The sequence below is a fragment of the Odontesthes bonariensis genome, chromosome 16, assembly GCF_027942865.1.
Source record: "Odontesthes bonariensis isolate fOdoBon6 chromosome 16, fOdoBon6.hap1, whole genome shotgun sequence".
NCBI lineage: Eukaryota > Metazoa > Chordata > Actinopteri > Atheriniformes > Atherinopsidae > Odontesthes > Odontesthes bonariensis.
The window spans coordinates 24,704,799-24,714,341 of NC_134521.1; the positions used below are offsets into that span (position 1 = coordinate 24,704,799).

Here is a 9,543-nt window from a genome sequence, read left to right on the forward strand (position 1 = left end):
GAAAATGAAGCATTGGTGAAGCCTCACAAGGTTTATCAGGCCTGGAAAGCCGAGTTGGCACAAAAAGATTTTAAGCCCAATTTAAATAGGATCAATTGGTAGTTGGATGATCTGAGAAATGGAACTGCTGGAATAAAGATAAGTAGACGAGTCCGGGGTCAAGTCTGGCAAAACATCTTGTAGTGTGAGTTGCAGATATGCCGTGTAGTGTCAAAACTCCTGAACCCAGGAGAAACGGGTCATGTGGAGTGAACTATAAAATGATCTGAAGATGCTGAACATCTTGTAGTCTGAACTTAACTTTATTCACAGTCAGCCAATCATGACAATATATGAAAATATTTGTTCCCATCCAAAGTCTTAATTTCATTAATACCTCTCAAAACTTTGGCCTACTCTGGTAACAAAAACAAGCAACCCAATTTATGAAAACAAGCTAAAAAAAACAACATGTGTCATAATTAACAAGGCCAAAGTTGTTCATAATATGCAGACCTGGCAACTCTGATATTTATCCCTCAGAATAAGATATTAACCCAATTGATACCAGAATATTGCAGTCCATGTAAACACAGCCATTGTTGCTAAGTTCAGAGAGGAATGGTTAATAGGTAAGGAAGCTGAAAGCAGTCATGCTTGAAATGATTTATTTTGATGCATTTATCTCAAAATCACAGATGAATCATTCTGTTCTAAAGAGAACAAAGCTTATTTTTATAGATGCCATTTTCAAGAAATCCATCCTTTGTTTTCACAAGATAACATCACTCAAAAACAAGCGTTGTTATCTCAAGATAATTATATTATTTCATTTCATTACCTCAGCAACAGCACAGCACAGGAAAGTTGCACAGTAAGTTTCTTTGTAACTTAAACTTAGGAATATAACTTCTTTGTTTCCTGGCAGGTTGTGGGCGACAGAACACCCTGTGGCTGCTTCCTTGATTTTCGTCGCTCAAGACAAAGCGAAGAAGAGCATAAACCAGCCTCATGTCTGCAGAAGATTCACAGGTCTCAGTGAGCTGGGGAAACAACAAACCACTGTGACTGAGGTAAGTTACTTTTTTTCAATTTAAAGGAATGCATGTTGATAGAAGTGAGCAGAATCACTGCCGTACTTCAGAGCATTTTTCAATACTTATGTAGTAGAAATTCTTAACATGCAATATATCCTGTCTAAGTTAGTTATTGTAATTCAACAAGCTATATTAATCTCAAAGTGACTTTTTAATTTGATACTATACCAACATACACATCAAAATGTCAATATACTGGCAAATTTACTGAATATAACTTAAATGTGATCACATGTTAAGATTTACATATATATGTTACAGAAAATGACTTCTGTCTACATGATCTTGGCAGCTCTGGCAGCAACAGCACTTGCAAACGGTAAACTTAAGTTTTTAACAGTATGGTGATCCATTTTATCAAAATGGATTTAATGTTTATTTAAACCAAGAGCTAAAACAAAAAAGTACTTACGGTAAATGTGGGCATGCTTAATGATTGAGTTCCAGTGCACTGAAATGATCCAAAGTAACTAGTAATGAATGTAAGTATTCAGTATTGATTCCTATTTTACATGTGAAAAAAGTTTCTTTTTCTTTTAGGTCCTATTGAATGCAGTTTCTCTGAATCAGCTGTAACTCAACAGTGTTCTGGAGCAGAGGGACAACCACTGATTTTCCATCTGTCAAATAAACAAAATGTGGAGATTAAATTGCTGAAGGATGGCAAACACAAGATTTTCAAAAAACACAAAAATGTGACAGTTAATCCGGAATATGTAAATCAGTTTAAATTCTACAATGGGACACTTAATCTAGGTCACGCAATGAAGAAGCACTCTGGAGATTACAAAATGGAAGAATTTGGACCTGATGGCAAAAACCTGAAAACAGTCAATGTGCATCTGCAAATTCACGGTGGGTAACTTTTTTTTAACTTTTATTTAATAATTGTACATGTTATACACTTTAATAATCAATGTTTAATAAATTCCTCAAATAATTTCTCTTTAAACACAACATTAGCCACTATGTTAAGATTCCTATAAATAGCTATTAAAAAAAATTTAAATCATCAATCATTTTTGGAAAAACTTATTAGGATGGAAAAGCAGTCATCTGCTCATTGAAGGGTCAGTGGGTCCATTCTCAGCTTCCCTGGACCATATGTCTAAGTGTACTTCGGCAAGAAACTGAGCCCCACATTGCTTCTGATGCTGCTTGTGAATGTGTGTACCATATAGAAAAAAGTTCTGTATAGCCTGTAACACTGTACAGACAAAGAAATGCTATTGATGTGTGTGTGAATTTGAATGTGGATTTAAATGTAAAAGCACTTTGAGTGGTCAGCTAGAATAGAAAAGGGCTGTATATATAACGTACATTTACCATTTACACTTATACACACCCAGTAAAGGAGAAAGCGGGATAATTTCTACCAACAAAGTACTGCTTCTACATGCATCATATTTTATTAAACTAGCAAAACATTCCAGGAAAGAAATGTGATCACCATAGTTTATGAACTTCAAGCCGAAAATGCTTCTCCCTTATTGTCAGCATTTTGCATGAAAACCCATTTTGCTTAGATGCCAAAGCTTAGATACTCAAACTCAGGTATAAACTCAATAAATAAAAAGTTGGGACGCTGTGTGAAATTTTAAAAAAGAAAACAGAATGTAAAGATTTGAGAGAGAACGAGACATTTAATTCAAGAAAAATATTAGCTCATCTTGAATTTGATAGCAGCAAAATATCTCAAACAAATTTGGGACAAGTTTTCCACAGGATCCTCTCTTCTTTTAACAACAGTCTGTAAACATCTGCGACCTGAGGAGGCCAGCTGCTCGACCTTTGGGAGAGAATTGTTGTCTGGTAGGATTCTCGCTGCTCAACAGTCTGTATCTTATGTTTTATGATGCTCTGAATATTTTTATTAGATGAAAGTTCTGGACTGCAGCCAGTCCAGTACCTGAACTCCTCAACTACGAAGCCATGGTTTTGTAATAGATGCAGTACGTGGTTGAACATTTTCATGCTGAAATATGCAAGGCCTTCCCTGAAAAAGACCAAATGGCTAAGACCTGTGGGGTTCCCCAGGGGTCAATCCTGGGACCCGTATTGTTCAATCTGTACATGCTTCCACTAGGCCAGCTAATACGCAGCTATAATGTGTCCTACCATAACTATGCAGATGACACTCAGATCTACGTGTCACTGACGGCAGGAGAACACGGGCCTGTAGATACACTGTGTCGCTGCATCGAACAGATCAGTGTGTGGATGCAAAACAATTTTCTCCAGCTAAACTCAGACAAAACTGAAATCATTGTCTGTGGCCCACAGAAACAAAGAGAAAGTGTTATCAGTCACCTTGAGACTCTCTCTCTAAAACCTAACTGTCAAGTTAGAAATCTCGGGGTAATATTGGACTCAGACCTGAACTTTAACAGCCACATTAAATCAGTAACATCAGCAGCTTTTTACCATCTAAAAAACATTGGTAGAATCAAAGGAATAGTGTCTGAACCAGACTTAGAAAGACTGATCCATGCGTTTGTCTCCAGCAGGTTAGACTACTGTAACGGCCTACTCACTGGGCTCTCTAAACGGGCTGTGAGACAGCTGCAGTACATCCAGAATGCTGCTGCTCGAGTCCTGACTAGAACCAGGAAATACGACCATATTAGTCCAGTGCTCAGGTCTCTGCACTGGCTTCCTGTCGCTCAGAGAATAGACTTTAAATCAGCTCTGCTTGTGTACAAGTCTCTTCACGGTCAAGCGCCAAAGTACATCTCTGACATGTTAGAGCCATATGAACCAACTCGGGCTCTGAGAACCTCTGGGCACCAGCAGGAGACCCCTCCCGCTGGTGCCCAGAGTCAGGACTAAACAAGGTGAGGCTGCATTTCAGTTTTATGCTCCTAAAATCTGGAACAGTCTTCCAGAAGATGTGAGACAGGCCTCAACTCTGACAATGTTTAAATCCAGGCTGAAAACAGTTCTATTTAGCTGTGCATATGACACCTGAAAGTATTTCATCTGCACTCTTCACTTTTAAATGAATGAATGAATGATTATTTTTAATGTTTTTTCTATTTTTTAATTTTTAATATCTTTTTAATGATTTTATTGCCTTCTTGTGATTTTATGTAGCTGTAAAGCACTTTGAATGATCTTGTGTACGAATTGTGCTCTATAAATAAAATTGCCTAAAAAGACCTCATCTGGAGGGGAGCATATGCTGCTCTAACACCGATATATAAACCTTGCAGCATTGATGGTGCCTTTCTAGATTTGCTAATTGCCGGTTCTTCAGCCACTAATGCACCACCACACAATGAAATATTCATGTTTTCAAACTGAGCACTAATAACAAGCCAGATGGACCCTCTCCTCATTAGTCCGGGGGACGTAGTAATTTCCAAAAAGAATTTCAGATATTTATTTTTCTGACTACAGAACAGTTTTCTACTTTAAAGGAGCACTAGGTAGCATTTTCACCTAAAATGATAGCCTTCAGGAGTTTAACAAAGGTTAAACAAGTCAATAGTAAGCGAATGAAGCCTGTCTCGCTCCCAACAGGGGTCTGTATGCTGAAAATCCCATATGTAACTTCGGCAGGAGCGACCCGCTTCTGAAGTGTCGTGATGCGCGAGAAGAGTCGTTTGTGTTTACGGCACTTAGCTAGGTACTGTATGCTAGCTGTAGTTGTAGGCTATGTGTTCGCTTGCGTTGAAGAGCCAACACCAAGCGTTTCATATTCTGCCTTTCACAGACTGAATATGAAACGTTCGATGTTGGCACTTCCCATCTTTGGGAAATTTCTCCAAGCGTGATCTTGTTCATCTACCATAGTGACCTGCGTTTTAGATCGTACAGAAACAGGTGATGATGGTGCTCTAATTCCTCCTGAGTTCGAGACGTAGCCTAGCTTCAGAAATACACGGACTGACCTGATTAGAATAAGAATAGCGTTTTGATCCGAAAAAGAATTGTTGTCTACTCTGCGTTTATTGCGGCGTGTGTTGGTAGTGCCTGCGCGCATCTGTCTAAGATGTAACTTTTGTAAGTGTCTGCTAATACAAAGGAATCACTCCACGAATACACCATGATGAGGGAAGAATCCCATTCAAGATCAGCAACAGTCCATCCATACATCCATACATCCATTATCTGCCGCTTGTCCGGGGGTCGGGTCGCGGGGACAGCAGCCTGAGCAGAGAAACCCAGACGAGCTGTCCCCGGCCACTTCCTCCAGCAACAGGATTATAGCATATTATCTTGAGTTCTCTCTTCAGAAAATCTCTGATTATAGTATCTTACGTGGGCAGTCTACACTTGTGAATCAGATGACCTAACTGCACTGACTAAATAACACAACGGCAGCATTCGCCACAATGTTTAGTTAGTGGGTGTGTACAGGTGGGCATTTTTACGACAGTGTAGAATTTCAGTTTGACCAATAGAGATCGCTATACTGCCGCTAAACTACCTTGTATCCCTTTAACTCCATTTTAAATGAGCTTTGGTCCAGTGAAGGTAGCTGTGCTTCTGGGTCATATTTGCAAATGGTATTCACAGACTATTTCTGAAAGTGTTTCTGAGCCCATGAAGTGATTTCCATGACAGTCATCCCTGTTTTTAATGCAGAGCAGCCTGAGGGACTGAAGATAACATCAAAATTAATTTTCACCTCTGTTCCTTGCCCACAGAAATGTCTCTAGCTTCTCTGAATATTTTATTATGTTATGTATTGTAGATGATGTATTATTCAAAGTATTTTGAAGCCTCAATTTTACATTGACATTCTGAAATTGCTACACAGTTCATCCACACAGTTTTAACCTATGTACATGCTCATCTGGCTGTCTCTCTTTAGTTCCACATTTATAGACTTGAATTGCCTCCATCCCAAAAGCTAATATTTTTTATGATATAGTAAAATGTCTCATTTTCAAGATCAGATATATTTTTGTGTTTTATTGTGAATAGAATATAGGTTTATGAAATTTGCCAATCACTCCATTCTGTTTTTATTTCCATTATATAAAGCATCCCACCTTTGTTGGAATTGAGGTTTGCAAATTGTTTACAATGTCTTTAGTGGATTTGGTGAAATTTTATACAACTTCTCATGTCTGTGGGACGGAAGGATCAGACATTTAAGACTTTGGCAACAAAGACAAATGTGTTAGATCAAAATATACTGACCCTTCTCCTATTGGGAATCGACAACAATATTGAAAATTCACAGTACCGTCAACCTGTTCCTCTAAACATGCTGTAAAAAAAGGATTTGGTTTGCTGTATATGAATACTATAAAGTAAAGCTCACATAAATATCACACACATATTATGAATTCTAATTCAAAAATAAGAATTCATCTGATAACTTATTTTTATGATGTCTATGAAAGTAAAAGGATACAATTATTATTTATTTCATTCATTTTTGTCTAATGTGTGTTATTCATATACTTTGTGTTTATCTTTCAGCTCCGGTGTCCAAACCAGCTGTGTTCCAGATGTGTTTGTCATCAGAACAGATGACAGTCACCTGCTCCTCTGAGGGAGATGAAGCAGAATTAGCTTTCACACTGGATGATCAATTACTCTTACAAACCAGAGAACACGGTCAGTCCCTGAGCAGCTGTTCAGCTGGAAAATGTAGTGTCTCAAGTATTTCCATTAACTTACATGGACAGCTGAATGGAAGCCTCATGTGCCAAGTTTGGAACAATGTCAGCAGAGAACAGACAGTTACACACCTGACACCCTGCAAAGGTACAGTATTTAAAAGGATGGTGCTTTCCACATTTATTCCTGAAATTTCACAACATTCATGAATTATTTTAAATGAATATACAATAAAAACTATGAGGTGCCACCAGGCACATAAATCAGAATTAACTTCCATATACACATATGAAATTAAACTCTTCCACATACTATACTCAAAACCTTGCACATACACCAGTGAAAAGCTCTCACATAAACTAGTGAACACATTTACCTCTTATATAACCTACTCAAAAGCTCTCATACACACGACTGAAAAGCTTTCATATATACTAGTAAAAAGCTCTCATATACACTGATCAAACCTCTCATATACACATGTCAAACCTCTCATATTCACATGTCAAACCTCTCATAATGGCAAATGCATGCTGCGCTGGCGGGACGGAAAAAGAGATGCTAAGCGGCTATTCACCGAGTCCGGACCTGGAGTTGAAGTGATCAGTTGCTACCCAAGCGTTGTAGCATTTGACAGGGTCCTGATCATCTCTGTTGAAGCTAAAATATTGTAGACGCGCGCTCGATTTTCAAGTGTAGATAGCGCGACTGTGCCTTTCTGAAGCGCAGATGGCGTGACCGCAGTCCGCTGAACACCTCACACAAGCAGTGGCATTACTCAACAATATTTTAGCTTCAACGGAGACGATCAGGACCCTGTCAAATGCTACAACGCTGCTTCGCTGCGTGGATAACTGAATATAAGTAACTGAAGTGTGTTGATGATGTCTCTATTATTAGGATCATATCTATACATAGCTTCAATGAATGATGACAATGATCGTACAGAATCCGGAACAGGGTCTCCGTTGAAGCCAAAATAAAGTTGAGTTATGCCGCTGTTTGTGTGAGGTATTCAGCAGGTGGCTGTGCAATTGTCGTTTATTTTATTTCATAAAATACCGGCAGGAGATTGCACAAAACGCACGAAGCTAACCAGAATGACTTCTGTTTAAAACTACAACTCCCGGTTTAATAAAACACCTTCCTGTTTCACTGAAATGCTTTCCGTTTCAACTGAAATCCACAAATATTTAACGTGTATATTAGAGGTTTGACATGTGTATATGAGAGGTTTGACATGTGTATATGAGAGGTTTGACATGTGTATATGAGAGGTTTGACATCTGTATAAGAGAGGTTTGACATGTGTATATGAGAGGTTTGACCAGTGTGTATGAGAGGTTTGACATGTGTATATGAGAGGTTTGACCAGTGTATATGAGAGGTTTGACCAGTGTGTATGAGAGGTTTGACATGTGTATATGAGAGGTTTGACCAGTGTATATGAGAGCTTTTTACTATATGAAAGGTAAAGCTTTTCACTAGTATATATAAAAGCTTTTCAGTAGTGTGTATGAGAGCTTTTGTGTAGGTTATATAAGAAGTAAATGTTTTCACTAGTTTATGTGAGAGCTTTTCACTAGTGCTTGTGCAAGGTTTTGAGTACAGTATGTGGAAGAGTTTAATTTCATATGTGTATATGGAAGTTAATTCTGATTTATGTCCCTAGTGGCACCTCATAAAAAAACTGTTCAGCTTTGTACATCTGATGTTTTACTTTCTCATACTACTACTACTACTACTACTGCAGAAGCTTTTTCAAATCTCTTTAAATTGTTCACATATTCAACTCAGACATCTGAATTCTGTAGGTCGTGATTATGTTACAGTGGCTTTAATAGCTGGTGTTTCCACTCTCGGTCTTTTGGTGGCCTTGGGACTTGTTATTAGAATTAGTAAAAAAACAACACCCAGACCAGCAAATGAAGGCAAGTAAAATTCCCAAAAAATCGAATTCAAAAAAGAAAAAGAAAGTTTGAATTCCTAACATCACTTTGAACAAAATTAAACATCTGTTTGTTTACAGGTAATTCTGAGGAAGAAATTGTCTATGCAGACGTTAAAGTGTTGAAAAATGCCAGAAAAACTGGACCCGACATGGATTGAGCAAAAAAGATATGTAAATACAAGATTTTTTTTTACCAAACACAATAATTATGCCCAGATATTCTTAATGTTAACCTTACAGTGATGATATTAACTGCTTGTGAATTCTGTACCGAGAGATTTTGTGATGTGACTTGAATTGTCATTGTACTCTGGTCTTTTTTGTATCCTAAATGCCTGTTTTCATGGGGTTTACTTTATGTTAGCTGTCTTGGAACATGAAGCATTGTGAAATACATTTAGCGGATTTTTCCTTATTTTTTCTTTCTTCTATGATTTCATAATGAAAATAAATAAATAAATAAAGATCAAACAGAAGTAAAAGATAAATGTGCCAGTGTTTCTCTGTCACTGAAAAATCAGTTTATGTTGACATGTGAGCGACATCTAGAGGATGCACAGTTTTTATTGCAGGAAGGGCAAGCTTCAACCTTGCAACCATATTTGGCCACAGGAAGGAGCTAAAATCCATTTAACAGACATTTAACTGCTGTTCTTTTTCTTTTTTTCATTTTAATGTGGCTGGATAAATCCTAACTTTCATATAAAAGTTATTTATTTATTTCAATGAGAATTTTGCTTTGTATCAGTAGAGCAGCGAATGTAGAGAGCTGATTCTATTACACCAGGACCTGAAAAACATTTTTTATCTGACAAACATGATGATGCACCATAACTAGAAATTTAATTTAACTGAGTTTTTTTGTATTTTCACATGTCTTGTAATTTAACTAGTTGTTTTCCACATACCAGTCACCATATATCCTGAAAATGTGAGCCA

At 37.6% G+C, this 9,543-nt stretch overlaps 1 long non-coding RNA gene across 1 annotated transcript; it reads left to right on the forward strand.

Annotated features, from left to right (window-relative positions):
* The first annotated feature begins 973 nt into the window (after positions 1 to 973).
* LOC142401825 (uncharacterized) lies at positions 974 to 6,682 on the forward strand. The gene is made up of 4 exons (XR_012773216.1): positions 974 to 1,052; positions 1,338 to 1,395; positions 1,617 to 1,931; positions 6,513 to 6,682. It is a non-coding gene; the product is annotated as an uncharacterized LOC142401825 (long non-coding RNA).
* Positions 6,683 to 9,543: the final 2,861 nt, after the last annotated feature.